This window comes from Nyctereutes procyonoides, unplaced genomic scaffold (assembly GCF_905146905.1).
Source record: "Nyctereutes procyonoides isolate TBG_1078 unplaced genomic scaffold, NYPRO_anot_genome, whole genome shotgun sequence".
Taxonomy (NCBI): Eukaryota; Metazoa; Chordata; class Mammalia; order Carnivora; family Canidae; genus Nyctereutes; species Nyctereutes procyonoides.
Window position 1 is genome coordinate 54,045,704 of NW_026575135.1, and position 13,790 is coordinate 54,059,493.

The following is a 13,790-nucleotide window of genomic DNA, read 5'->3' on the forward strand; positions in this document are numbered from 1 at the left end:
TGGCCTTCTGTCCTGCTTCCTTGTGGAACAATTCCCAAAGTGATCATATGCCTCCCCGAATGGGATGGTACAGAGGCCTTGGAGTGGTCAGGGAAGGAGACTCTTGGTGCAGGTGGCAGCTGCTTCCATACAGGGCAAGCTTCTCAGTGCAAATAGGAAATTACTCAAAGATGCCACACTTGGTGCAAGAGTTAGAGACTGAGTAGCGATCATTTGATGGAATACCCCATACACGTATGGGGGCATTCCCAGATTGTGTGTCCACCTTGTTTGGGACTTTGCCCAGACCTCAGCCTTTCTCTGGGAGAAAGAGAACCCTAGGCTAAGACTGACAACACATTCGGCCTGGTAATTTCCAGGGTCCCTAGGCAGCTGTCAGATAAATACCTTTGGCTCAGCTAGAAACAGGACATGGCCCTCAAGGTGATGTCACTCTTTAGTAGAGTTATGTGCTTTTCCCACCCATTCTGGCCTTAAGGAGACAAGGGCTGCCCCGCAAGGGACTGCCGGGAGAAGTTGATGTGAAGGGTAGGAGGAAGCTACCTGGAGGAAGAACTGTCTGTCTGCGGGAGGTAGCCATGTGCTCTGAGCCCTAGGAGAACAAGAGCTGCATCTGTCCTATTCCCCACTGAAGAGGCCATCACTGAATCCTGGGCCAACCCAGATCCCACCTGTGTGCTGCATAGTAAGCAAGGGAACAAAGAAAATAGATCCAGCCTGAGTCAGATGCTGAACCTGGCCTGGGGAAAATATGGTTGATCTCAGTGCCATGAGCATTCAGAGAACTGTGGGAGCAATGGACTGGCACTCCTGCCTGGCCGTATGGCACCGTTGGGCAAAGTAGAAAGAGGCACTGCCCTTAGTGGATGAATTTCTGAAAGGGTGTCGTTCCTTGAGGGTTGGACAGCCCCATGACCTTGGACAATATCCATTCTGCTCAACCATATACCTGACCATTGGTGGCATCTTAATAAGGTTTCTGCAGCATACAGGGATGTTTGTCAGAAGCAGATAGGCCAAACTCCAGGTAGAGAAAGTCAGGCCAGAAAAGGTGTACAGGATGAGTTGTGGGGAGTGGGTCTTCAGAGTCTTGTGCTCCTGGAGCCTAGGTTGTGGGAGAAGGATGGAGTCTGGAAAGCAGAGGATTCTGGAGGAAAGGGTGTTCTGCAGAGGAGCTCTCCGTTTACCTGCAGTAGCCAGGCTGCGCCAGCAGGGGGGACTGGAAGAGCGCAGAGAGGCTGTTGATGTTTTGGATAAGATTTAGATGTGGTCGAGGCTGGGCTCCTGGAAGGGAAAGTAGGAGGCCCAAGCTGTGACCCCGAGGAATGGGAGCTGGCCCCGGTGGCAGAGACTGGTGTGGCAGCCATCTGGCTGTAAGTGTCTTGAGACAGGTGCAGACTTGTACAGCCTGGCTTAGTTCAACCCTGTCAAATCTTCACCTGATTCCAGGCTCCCATTAGGGTGGAAGACTAGTGTGAGATCTGGAGCCATTTCAGGGGACCCAAGAAAGCACTTGTGGTCCTGACACATTGTGGAGCTGCAGGCAGAACACCTGAGGGCATGCCTTACAAAAGAAAATTTAGATTTGTACCTAGTGCACTGCCCCATGGGAGAATTCTGACCTCAGCACCTTATCTTCTTCCCCAGCCTGTGGTAGGGTACATGGGTCCTACCAGTGACAGCACACAGACACCAGAGGGCGTCAGAACCTGGCCATTGAGCTATCTGGCTGGTTTTCTGTCCCACGTGATTATAAGGGCTCTTAGGTTGACCTTCAGAAGACTGACTTGGGCTTGGCTACAGGCCCCAATGGGACCCAGGGCTGTCCCATACACATAGCAAGCAGGATAAGTGAGCATAAGGTTCTGACTTGTTTGCAAAAAGGCAAAAATTACTGGTGTTTGTGTAGCACAAGCTGTACTTTGTAATTAGCCATGTAATTAGCCTGGTACATAGTAGGCGCTCAAATATTCATTGAATGAACTACTGTGGGAGGGGGGTTGTTTTAAGGGGGGGGGAGTCTTGTTATAAATGTACTGATTTGACTGCTGTTTCTCTGAGCACCTACCAGGCCAAGCACAATATTCTACAATTCCCTAAGCTTTCATTTAATCTTTCCCACAACACTGTGGTGCTGTTAATGATCCCCATTTAATAGATGAGTCATTGAGACTCAGGGATGTTCAGAGGGAAAGCAGCTCCTAAGAGTTATGAGCCAGACCATGCTCTCAGACTTTCAGTCCAGGGAGGGACCACCAGTATGAGCAGCCACGGCCTGAGCCCTCCAGCAGGCTTGTCAGTGGGCACAAGCAAGGGAGTGGTCTTTTCAAATGGAGAGGGTTTAAAGAGAGGACAGGCATAAAGTGCCAAGGTCAGGGCTAGCACACAGGAAGGGTTCTCTTAATTGTTAACTTGAGCTAGGTTTTCCTTAAAGTAGCTTCAGTGTTCTGACATGCAGAAAGGGAGTAGGGAAACAAGGCATTCCAGGCAGAAGGACCGGTATGAGGAACGATTGGTTGTAGGAGTAAAGGAAATCTAGGGACACTCTGCTTGGCCAGTGAGGTCACCAGGGCTGGATTCTGCAGGCCCTAGGATACCAGCCCGGGCAGCCTGGGCTTTGTTCCATCTAGTGGCTACGTCAAAGAAACATAGCCCAAATTGGGCATGTGGGTGACCAAGGTGACACTACCCCTATGCTCCATATGCCACACGCATTCCCTAGTGGCACCTTATCCACTGACTGCAGTTGTTGGCTTCCTATATTGTGATCTCCTAGAGGGCGGGACCAGAGTTTCTCCCGTGTGCTCCCCAGTCCAGGCCAGGCACAGTGTGTACCAGTATTTATTGCATAAATTAATGAAATGAAGAATTCTGTGAGAACAATTTATTTTAATAATTATGTGTTTTATAAGCTGTTTTCTTATAAAAAGCTAATCACAAATTGATTAGCAAATAACAGAATTTGAGTGTGCTCCTACTAGATGCCAGGCTCTATGGCCAGCTGGGGATGATGGCAATGTAGTAGATGCAGTGTGGCGGGGGGGGGGGGGGGGGAAAGCAGATGTGAACTCCTTGCAGGCAGGACAGGTTATGCCTTCCCTTAGTGCTAAGACCCCAGAACAGAAGGAGGTACTCCAAAAGTATTTGCTGAAAGAAGAAGGAAAGCAAGAAGGAAAGAAGATGAAACCCATCACTACTGGTGATTGGTTTTGTAGAAGATATTCTATTCTGGGGGCAAGGTCCTTTTGTATCCTTAGAGCTCCAGTAGGCTGGGAGCTCTGGCCTAGCAGAGCAGGGAGCAGGTCCCAGCCTGAGTCCCCAGCTCACTGGATGGGCCGGTGTGATGACCCCATTTCCTGCCTTGGTCTGACCAGAGTCCTCACTACTCACTCATTGAGCCTCACGGGTGCCACTTTGGGCCGTTAGGGTGTCCTTCAGGATGCCCAGGCTGGTCTCCCACCATTGTTTGCCTGCTCTGGAAGCCAGTAGTGGGTGAGTCATTCCCTGAATTGGTTCCTTTTTGTGGCTTCTGATTCGTTTGAGGCTTGGGGGTTTGTGACAGGCAGAAGTAGAAAGATGGGAAGTGGGTTGGGACAAATTCTGAACCAAGCTGAGCTGTGTGTTCTGAGGGAAGTTACTATCCTAGAGCCTGTAATCTCAGAGCCTGAAGGATTTTGAATCCCAAGAAGTCCCACCTGTGCTTACTCACCTGCTCTGCCTGGAGACATCTTTCCTCTCCCGACAGCTAGTCCAGGCATTTAGCTGGGACTGTCTGTGGAGAATCGAGAAAGCTAGCCTCTGATTTCCTATCTGCCCATTCAGGCCTGCGTTCTGAGAGAGCTATCTTCTGGGGGCTTTAGAGCAAGAAGCGAGGCCAGGATGGTGCCAGTGAGGGAATAGTCAGCATCTCCATTTTCTGACCCCGGGATAAGCAAATCCGAATGATACCCATTGGAGCCAGGAACAGACCCAGTGATAGACGGCTGTTGGAGAGAAGGGAGATGACAGGCAGGCCCAGGTGGAATGGGCAGCTCTGGGGCCAAGATCATTAACCAGGAACACCAGGAACCCTGCCCTGTTCCCAGCACACAGCATCTGCCTGGACCACCAGCACAGCAGATGGATCTCAAGGAACCAAAGAGGACTCAGCCCTGATACAAAGCCCTGTGTTTCCCTCCAACTTGTGGATTGTTGTTGGGGCTGAGTATCTCCAATCAGACGCCTGACCTCTGCCTTAGCCTTGGCTATAGACCACTGTGGGCTGTGACTGCAGATCCTGTCAAGTAGGTAGAAGGGTCACTGGGAGGGACAGTGAGGTCAATCAGAGATTGGATGGCAAGGCAACACAGCAAGGACAGTCAGAGGTCAGGGAAGGTAGTTGGAGGTGGGGCGGCAGGGTGGAATACGGGCCTCCCAGGGAGATTAGATAGGGAGGTTAGCTGGCCAGAGGCTGGATATTGAGGCTCCAGAGGCCAGTGAGAGGAAGGCAGTTACCAACATGGAGAAGAGGGCCTCACTGAGACCCATCTTAGCCTGCAGTGACCCCTGAACTTTGGAAGAAGCCATGCTTCTGGCCCCTCTGCTATGGTCCCTAGAAGTGGGACTGTCTGAAGCCACCTAAACCCCAGGACCCTGCTTAGTGTCTGGCAAACTTCAGTGTTAATGGTGATAGTAACTTCCAGCAGATGATTTGGATGTGGCTCTCTAGGGGACACCCTCAGCTCACCCATACTTAGCACCCCTCCCTGCCTGCAGGCTCTCTCCACAAGCCTTGCTGTACCTGGAGTGGTGGAAAGAAAGGGAGGACAGACCTTCTGGCCAGTGTGCTGGTGGGAGGTGGGGGTATGTAGGTCCCTGATCTCCTTACCACAGGTCTGATATCAGGGGAGGCTGTGACCCGGGAACCACCCTTTCCATCTGTACTGAAGTGTCCTTTTGCCTCCCCTTCCTCCTCCTCCTCCTCTGCATCCTGTTCCTCCCAGGAGGAACTCCATTAAACACTCTCAGACATGCCTGGCTTCTTGGCTTCATGGGTGCACCGTGTGGCCCCAGTCTATAGAAGGGAGACCTGTGGTGGGAGCAGCAGTGGATGCTCATCCAAGATGGGCATTTTCTTTGGGCTGAGAAGCTGACTGGACCTGTTTCCCTTGGATAGCAGGGAATCTGCAGAGCATCCTCTAGACCTCCGATTGATTCTGAATCAGTTCCTGAACTGGTTTTGTTCTAGCTTTCTCCTCAGGCTAAACCATCATGTGTGTGTTTGAGATCTCCCAGTGTCACTATCTCCAGTTAATGGGAGTCTGAGTAGCATCCATACTTCATAGGGTACAAGATCTGTACTGTAGATAAAAGACAACTTTTGGTGACGTTCAGGTGTCAGAAAAGCAGCATTTCCAGTCTCTGGAAGTCTGAACAAAATTGAAGTTCGATCTTGTCGTGGGGCCTGCTTTGAGGATGGAATCCAAACCCTGGAGTGTCCCAGAAGCTTGTGATTTCGCACACTGGGTCTGGGTTACCAGGAACCCCACCCACAGCTTGAGGGCGCTTTTAGCAGCAGCAGCAGCAGCACCAGCACCCTGCAAGCCAGGCTGAGGATGCTCATGGTCTCCGTTCTTACAAGCCCTCTCTGTGTGCTGCAAGGTCTTTTGTTTACCATCACATTTTCTTCCCTTTTCTTTCTCCATATTTAACCACCATCAACACCATGAGAATTACCAGCGGCGTTCCCTCATATTTAAAAGATGGTGACCTCAGACCCAGCCATTTCTATTTTGGCAACGGGCAAAAAAACAGCAGAGCCTCAGAATGAACCAGTTCCACTTCTTGATACCACCCACCCTGACCTGACACACTGGTCTCCTGGGGGCCACAGAGGCCTCTGGCTCCTTCTGGAAAGGTGGTGGGTTCAGTAAGAATCCAAGTGATGGGTGCTCTCGGTGGGTCAGTGTGAACAACGTCCAACAGGCCAGGCCAGCCAGGGCCTCGTTTTGCTTGAGTCTGAAAGAGATTTTTGTTTTCTGGTGAGAACAGCCCCAGTCTGGCGCCGGAGCCAGCAGCAGGAATACAAACCCTTTCATGTGACAGCCCCAGAGTGGAAAGATACAGCACCAGGCCCTCCCCTGCACTCCTCGGGAGGCGGGTATTTGCATATTCCCCATTCATCCTGGCCTTGAAAAGGAGGCCTGAGTTCTCAGTGCTCCCTGCCCAGCTGAGGGCTGGGCCGCTTGAGCCTGGCATTAACCCTGTGGACACCATAGCCCCTCACTGGCCAGAGAACAGGACTTGGCAGGTGCAGGGCAGCAAGAGACAGCTGCTGTGTGGCCCTGGCCTCCAGAGGGATGATTCGGGAAGTGGCAGGGTCCCACTGACAAGCATGGCCTTCTGCTGAACTGAGTGAAACTCAGGTTTGTTTCTTTTTGTGGCATTCAGAAAAGGAACATTGTCAGAGTACAAGGAAGCCAGGAAATTAAGCTGTTTATCAAATTTTCCAGAAAATTTACCTCTAACCAAAGGCCAAACTTTCTTCTCTGCTCATTGTCTATCCTGTGGGGGAAAAACAAAACAAAAACAAAACAAAAAAAACAACATAAAAAAACCAAACAGTGGCACTTAGAATGGTTGGGAGGGAGTCTTGTGGGCTCCTGGCTGTAGCCCCAGTCCCTTGGTTAGGGATCTAGAGGCACAGCTTGCCCAGGGCACTTTTGCATCTTAAAACCCCAGGTGCTAGGAGCTGGTGGGTTCTTGTAGCTTATGGCTGTGACCCCGAAGGCACGAGGCCTATACATAGTCCCATGACAGTCTTTTCTCTTCAGCAGCCACGTGCTGTCCCTCCAGCCTCAGCTCACTGCCCCTTTCCTCAATGCAGCCAGACTCCTGCCTCTTTCCTAGGAGCCTCAACATCTTACAAGTTCTTCCTACGGCTTACCAACCCACTTCCATCACTGTGTCCCCTTCTCAGAACACTCCTTCCCATCCAGTTCTACTTCCCTCCTTGCTCCGCATCCCTGTCTCAGGATGCATCTTGGGTTCTGTCTTTTGTGTGTGTGTTTTTCTTGGGCAAGGTGTCCTCGGATGCTCCAGAGTGAACAGGCAGGCAAGCAAAACCCTCTCTTTTTCCCCCTACCTCCATGACCACAACCATATCTTAGCAGGACCCACATCTGGTGCAGCAGCCGCCGCAGTGAGCTCTAAGACCCTGGTCCTGCCAGGAGTGGCCTGTAGGCCCTTGGGCTTGAGCCTGTAAGTTTTGCTGTGTGTTCTCAGTTGGGGCTGGTGACAGAAACAGATCACTGGTTCTGAGGCCAGGACACTGACAGTCCTAAAACGTACTGGCTGGGAGGGGAAAGGATCATGTTGCAGCCACAGGATTTGGCTCCCTGCACAGTGGGGCCTGGCCAGGGGTGTCCCTCTGTTCTTGTGGCACTGGTGACCCTCACCAGCATCCCCAAGTCCTCCTGCTGTCCTCGGACTTGGTGAAAGGAAGGACAGTGAGCCTCATCCTCACCATCACCCTGGCTGTTGCATTCTGTAAATATTGCCAAAGGGAGTGCTGCCTCTGATGCACCTCTTTGCTTTGAAATTTTAGTTGGGCCTGATTTGTGGTGAGGACAACATTTATCTCCAAGCTTATGAAAAACACTGTGTTTCTGTTTGCTCCTCTGTCCTCAAGGTTACTTGTATTTTTAAAAGTTCCTGAAAGTGTCCTTTGAGCCTGGCTTCCCAGTGTTATCAGGAGTGTGGGCCCATGTTCCCTGACTGGGGCTTTGGGTGAGTAGGGTTCTTTAGAGGTGCTGGTGTGGTAGGGGGGTAAGCAGGGAAGTATCAGAGGGCAGTGAGGCTGCTTCCTGGATGAAACGAATTACTAAAGGGAGGCATGTGCAAGATGAGTCCAGGCTAGTTGGTACAGGTGGCCCTGTACAGGGTTCAGGCACAGCCAACCGTAGGTGGGCTTTTCCACATTGAAGAGGCTTAATTGAACCCCCAGAGCGATCATCAGGCTTCTTGGGGAAGCTCGGCAGGTGAGTCGCTGTGTAACCCAGCAACCTGCATCCCAGCCTCTCAGGGGATGTGCCGCGGGTCTCACCTGGCAGTTCCCCAGTTGGGGAGGCCCTAGGCCCCATGTCTGCCCCAATCATCTGTGGTTCTGTGACTAATTAAAACCCAAGAGGACGGTGGAAAGAAAACCTGTTTCTCACAGTACAGACGAGCATGATTATCGGTGAGCATGGGGTGGATAGTGGACCAGTGGTGGGCTGCCGTGTTTGCGTGTCTGCATGTCAGGGTCACACAGGGATGATGGTGAGAGCTGGCCTTTTCTTGACCTAGGGACCGAGCCACACCCTTCCCGGGACAGAGTGGCTGCTGAGGCTCTGTGTCCCCGGCACCCTGTGTGGTTTTCCATCAGCCAGGATCTTGGCTGTGGCTGTTGAATTTCCTGCTCTAAAAGCTGCCCTGAGAAGCAGTAAAGGAAGATTTTTGTCTTATTTTAAAACATTTCTGAAGATGCCTAGGGAAAAGTAAGGGTCCTGCCAAGAAGGAAGAGGTAGGAGCCTTGTGAGCTGGAGGTGGGTCCTTAGGCATTCGTGTATTTTAAAGCCTCCTTGGGTGGATTGGAGGAGGCTATGGCCCCGGGGGCCCAGGTAAGCTCCTGCTAAATTCCAGGAGAGGGCTGCTGAGGCAGGAAGCTCTCCTCCTGGCCTGCCCCCAGGTGAGGAGCTGAGCAGGCGAGGCTACATACATCAGCCCCAGGGAAAGTATTGAAAGGCCTCTTGGGCTCCAGACTCGCCAAGCAGGTTGTGCACATGACCCCTTAAGAGGGAGCTCAGAACCCTGGACTGTGGTGTGGGACAGTCCTGCTGCTGAGGAGGTAGGTCGGATTTGGGCGGATGGTGGCCCCGGTATTGGCCAACTTGGAAGCACCAGTTGTGGGTAGGGCCTGGAGGGTGGTAAGCTGACTACTGTGGCCTGGATTTGCATTTTACTCTTCAGTAGTGGCCACCATGTTCTTACTGTGTGCTCAGCCACATGCTGGTCACAAAAATAGGAGTACGAAATGGCCATATCTGATGCCCACCCCCACGCCTTATCCTCTGGAGACAGACCTTGCAGGAGTGAGGCCCTGGGAATTCCTGGGACCTCTGATCTTGGTATATCTCCCAGAGGTGCTAAGAGTTCAGAGCTCAGCTTTGATCCCAACAGGCCAGGATGTGGATTCTGGGTTCAAGATGGCCAGTCTCTGGTAAGCCAGGAAACAGTATCTCTAAGGGCAGACATTAGGGACGGGCTGGTGTACTAGCCTAGGGCCTTGCAGGGGAGACAAGCCAATGTCTTCCACCTGCCGACCCTGATCCTTATTCTGGAGTGTCCAGAGCATCTCTAAGCAGATGTTTTATCGGGGACTGTGTCCAGTTTCCTTCCTCTCCCCAAGTAAACAGGTTGTGACCTTGTGGTGAGGAGTCGAGGGGTAGAGGCAGCCCCTGAGAGGGGGGTACAGGTGGAGTCTCCTGGGCCTCCAAATGCCTTGCTCAAGCCAGAGAGCTGGCATCCCTACCCCCACTCCCTACTACTTCCTACCACTTCCACCACTCACGCCTGCTGCAGGTCCCCAGCCCCTGCCTGAGGCTCTGGCTTCTCATCGGTGTCGCAGATGGATATGTAAAGAGGCTTTGTCCTTAAGCAACCCATTTGGCAAACCCTGTCCTGAACTGAAGACAGGATTGGGGTGGGGGGAGAAGCAGCGAACAGAGCTCGGAGCTCTGTGGCCGGCCGGCAGAGTGGGGGTTAAGGCGGGTTGCTGGCTCTAAGCTGATCTGAGCCAGAGCTACCCCGCGTGCAGATGGAGGGGGGGCCGGCAACTCCTCATAGAGCTGTTCTGTGCTCAGGTCCTGGCCAGACCTGCTCCCACGGCCGCCAGGGAGCCTCCGCCACCTCCGCTAACGCCTCCACCGCCACCCGGCTTCTCGGAGCAGGCGGCTGTTGCCATCCGCTGTCCCCAGGGGCAGACTTGGGGCAGGGCCTTCGCCACTTTTGTGCTTTGCTCAAGATGTGGTAAGCTCTCTCCCTGAGCCCCACACGCCCTTTATAAAGGGAGGCTGGTACTGGTGGGGTCAGTTCAGCCGCCTCCCCAGTGCCAGGAGCCCTCTGGAAAGGTAGGGTGTCACTGCATGTACTTTGGCAAGTGAACTTTGAGCCCTTTTGGCTGGCAAAGAGATGGAGTAACTGCTTTAGCTAACTACCGCCTACCGAGTCTTTCACTTACTGTGTGATTGGCACCACATTCTCTGTCCATGAGCTTCTTGGAGGAGAGGCCCAGAGGGGTAAAGTGACTTGTCCAGGGTCATACGGCTATCAAGAGTCTGAGTCAAGATTGGCACCAGGTCAATGCAGCACCAGAACTCACCTTTGGGCCCTCTCCCTAGCTTCTTTGCTGGGGACCCTGGTCCCTGGGAGAGGTGGTGATTTTCTTTTTGAAGCTTATCATTGGGAGTTGAGGATGGTCTTCAATGATCTGGTGGCTTGCCTTGCACCTGCCTACCATTTCTGAACTCCTCAGAGATTTTCAGAGACTCAGAACCTCACTGCAAGAAGCCCCACCCTGCTCCAGGCTGATATACAAGGAACCTGGGTGATTTTAAATGACGGTAAGGATCTGAGGGTCGTGGAGTCTTCTGGTACCAGCAGGATGAGTTGGACTTTTGTCCTACGATAGTACGGAGCTAGATAAGGTCTTTGTGTAGCTGCATGACATGGTCATGTCTGTGTGCCAGGAAAATAACCTTGGTATCAGCGTAAGCACCAGTTAGTGCAGAGATGCCTGTGAGGAGGCGGGTGTGGGAGATTGGACTGCACCTGGTGGTGGCTGGACCAGGCTGGGAGCTGTGGGGGTGAAGAGGAATAGTTACCTTTGAGAGATATTTAGGAGGTGGCCCTTGCAGAGCCATCTAGCTAGGTTGTGAAGGTCTAAGGTGCTGGGGTTAGGAGGCTGGGTCAGCAGAGTGTTCTTGGAGCCAAGCTCCAGGCCTGTGCTCTGGGGCTCTACCTCTGCCACCCTGCTACCGTGGTGCCAGTGTGCTTCCCGCCAGGGTCTCTTTCCTCCCATTCTCTCCCTTCTTATGCTCTGACAGCTCTGCCTCTCATCAACTACCTTCCCTGTGTGCCCTGACTCAGTGGAAGACATAGTATGGTGGGGGAACCCCAGGCTCCTAGCCTGTACCACCAGGTGGTATTCTGAACTGTTCTGTGCGGGAGGAGAAAAAGGCAAGGGATATGCCAGAGGAGAGACTAGTTCGGCTGAGGGCGGCATCCTCCTTCGAGGTGGATATTTATAAACACTGCAGCTCACTTGGCAACAGGGTGCCACTGATCCCCTTGGGCACTGCCCACCCCACCCCCACCCATGTCCCATGCCACTGCAACCAGGAGAGCCTCCTGGGGCTTAGGAGGAGGCAGCTATTGCTGGCACCTCAGGGACCCCTGAGCCTCACCCTAGTTCAACAGAGAGGGAGTGAAGGTCAAAGTAGGCCAAGGCCCTGGGAAATAATGAAATGAGACCAGACTCCCAGGCCTAGGCTCTACTTTGCCCCTTGCCAAGGGTTTGGTGGCCTCGGTTGGCTCTCAGGCCCATGTCCTCAGAAGACCTGAGTTTGTAGCTCTGCCCTGCAGTGGCTCCCAGGTCTGAAGGGAACCTCGGGGTATATGCAGGCAGCCCTGACTATGTCTGAGAAGACTGGCAAGATAGAGGCGTGATGCAGCATACTACTGATTCCTTTGGTTGCTGCCCACTAGGCAGAGGTGCAGGCCCAACCTGAGGGGAAGAATAGTCAAGCCCTTTCTGGAGAGAATGAGCCAGCCAGACAAGTGGGCTTTCTGGAGGGAAGGAGCCAGCCAGGAGAAGTTGGTGAGAGGGAGCCTACCCCTAGGATGTACATGGGGAAGAACAAGTGACAGGCCTGTTGCTACATCATGGGCTCTGGTGGACAGCCCAGTGTCGGCAGGGGTGGGGTGGTGGTAGGTAGTAGGTGAGGTAGTGGTTTGGGAGGCTGCAGTCTGGGGTCTGGATTCTGCTCTCCGACTTGCCCCCAGTGTACCTGTGACTGGCAGGTACCTTCCTCAGTGGAGTCTGTGTGTTTCCACCTTAGGCAAGGGCTTCCCAGACACCAGGAATTGAGGAAGTTGAGACAGACCAGTTCTGTTCTTGCCTCTCCTGGGCACTATGATGCTTTGGTGACTTCTGAGAGCTCATGTACCTAGTAGGCCAGCCTCTCAGACTTGTGGCACTGACCTTTGTACAATATTTCCTGGGCTCGGACTTAATTTCCTGAGTGGAATATTCAGCTGGTGAAGTGCTCCCTGCTCTCTCTCTCTCTCAGCTCTAGCCTTTGTGTGATTCTTCCCTGTGCTCAGAACACTCCTTTCCTCTTTGTCTTCTGTCTCAGCATCAGTATGACTCCCTGCCAGCAGCCTGTCCTGACTCCCCATATCTGAGTCAGGTACCTTCTTCGGCTCCCCATGCTTGATCACAGCCCAGACCGCACAGCACAGCACTGCCCCCTCCTTCATGTGTCTTTTTCATGGGACTGAGGGCAGACCCTCATCTGGCTTATCCCAGGGGCCAGCCCTGGGCCAGACGAGAGCAGCGACCATGTGAGGGTTTGCCCAGTGAATGGGGTTTGGGTAGGTGGATGGATGGCTTGACCCTTCTGGGCTGTGCTCTGTGAAAAACCCAGCACTGCAGCAATGGCTGCAAATGGCCATGTTCCGCTGCAGGGTAGCACCCAGGAGCAACTGCTTAGGGCTAGGGACTGCTGGTAGTGACCTATCTTTCCAGGGTTCTCTCTAAAATTTTTGGGACCACATAGCCGAGCTCTTAGGCTTGTCAGAGGCTTCTCAGCCCATTGACTCAGTTAAGCCCATTAGAGGAAACATCAGGAGCCCACCCCAAAGACTGATGAGTATATCTGGATTTTCTATTATGTGTATACAAAGTCATTTACCTGATAGACACGGCGGTGACTTGGTCTCCGTATCTGCGGCTGAGGGAAATAAATGTCCCAAGGAAGCTAGCTGGTGGCCTGCTGGGGGTCTTCCCCAGAGTGGTTTTCATTGGTGAATTCACTGGGGTCCATAGTTGGGCCTCTTCTCTGCTGGTACCTTAATGTGATCGGTATGCCAGGAGTGATTTGTTCCTATGGGATGGCCTCAAAACTGATCTAGCTCAAGGAGGCTGCCAGTAAAACTGGGTCTCCAGCTTAGGAACTCAGTGAAAATAATCAGGCTGGCTAGGGGCTTACTTTCTCTGCTCCCCAGGGAGCACCCAGAGTCCATGGGTGGTTCATGAGTGTTACCAGGATTCAGACAGCAAGTTTTGCCACTCCCCAGGGACCACCTTTCCCTGGTGCTTAGACTTGCCTGGACTGAGCAGCCTCCCCGGACTAACAGCACCTCTTAGCTGTCTGTTTAATCGTGGCATGCCTGTGTGCTAGCCAGATACAGTATGAGTACATGGCTGAGTGATACTATCCCCACTCTAAAGATAGACAAGGAGAGGTCCAGAGAGATGGGTTATGTGCAACCTTGTGTAGTTTATAGGTAAAGAAAGAATTTGAACCAATATTTGCCTGTTTTCTCTGCAATGACTTTGCACATCACTGACCTCATCTCTGGGGTGGTGCTATTACAGTTTAGTACAAATATTATTGTCAGAATTTCAGTAGATGTCTCCTCTCTCAGAGGTCAGGCAATTGCTGCTTGGTTCATCTCCTGTGGCTGTAGAGTGGCTGCTGTTGGTATTC

At 52.6% G+C, this 13,790-nt stretch overlaps 1 protein-coding gene across 16 annotated transcripts in view; it reads left to right on the top strand.

Moving 5' to 3' along the window:
• Positions 1–13,790, top strand: part of ACSL6 (acyl-CoA synthetase long chain family member 6) — a 279,559-nt gene that overhangs the window by 220,919 nt on the left and 44,850 nt on the right. Inside the window, exon 1 of one of the 16 annotated variants that reach the window (XM_055302591.1) lies at positions 9,999–10,047. The exons of the other annotated variants lie outside the window; for them this stretch is intronic. The gene's annotated coding sequence lies outside the window, so the exon portion shown is untranslated. Of the gene's footprint in view, positions 1–9,998; positions 10,048–13,790 lie in introns of those variants that run through there. 16 annotated transcript variants of the gene reach the window in all.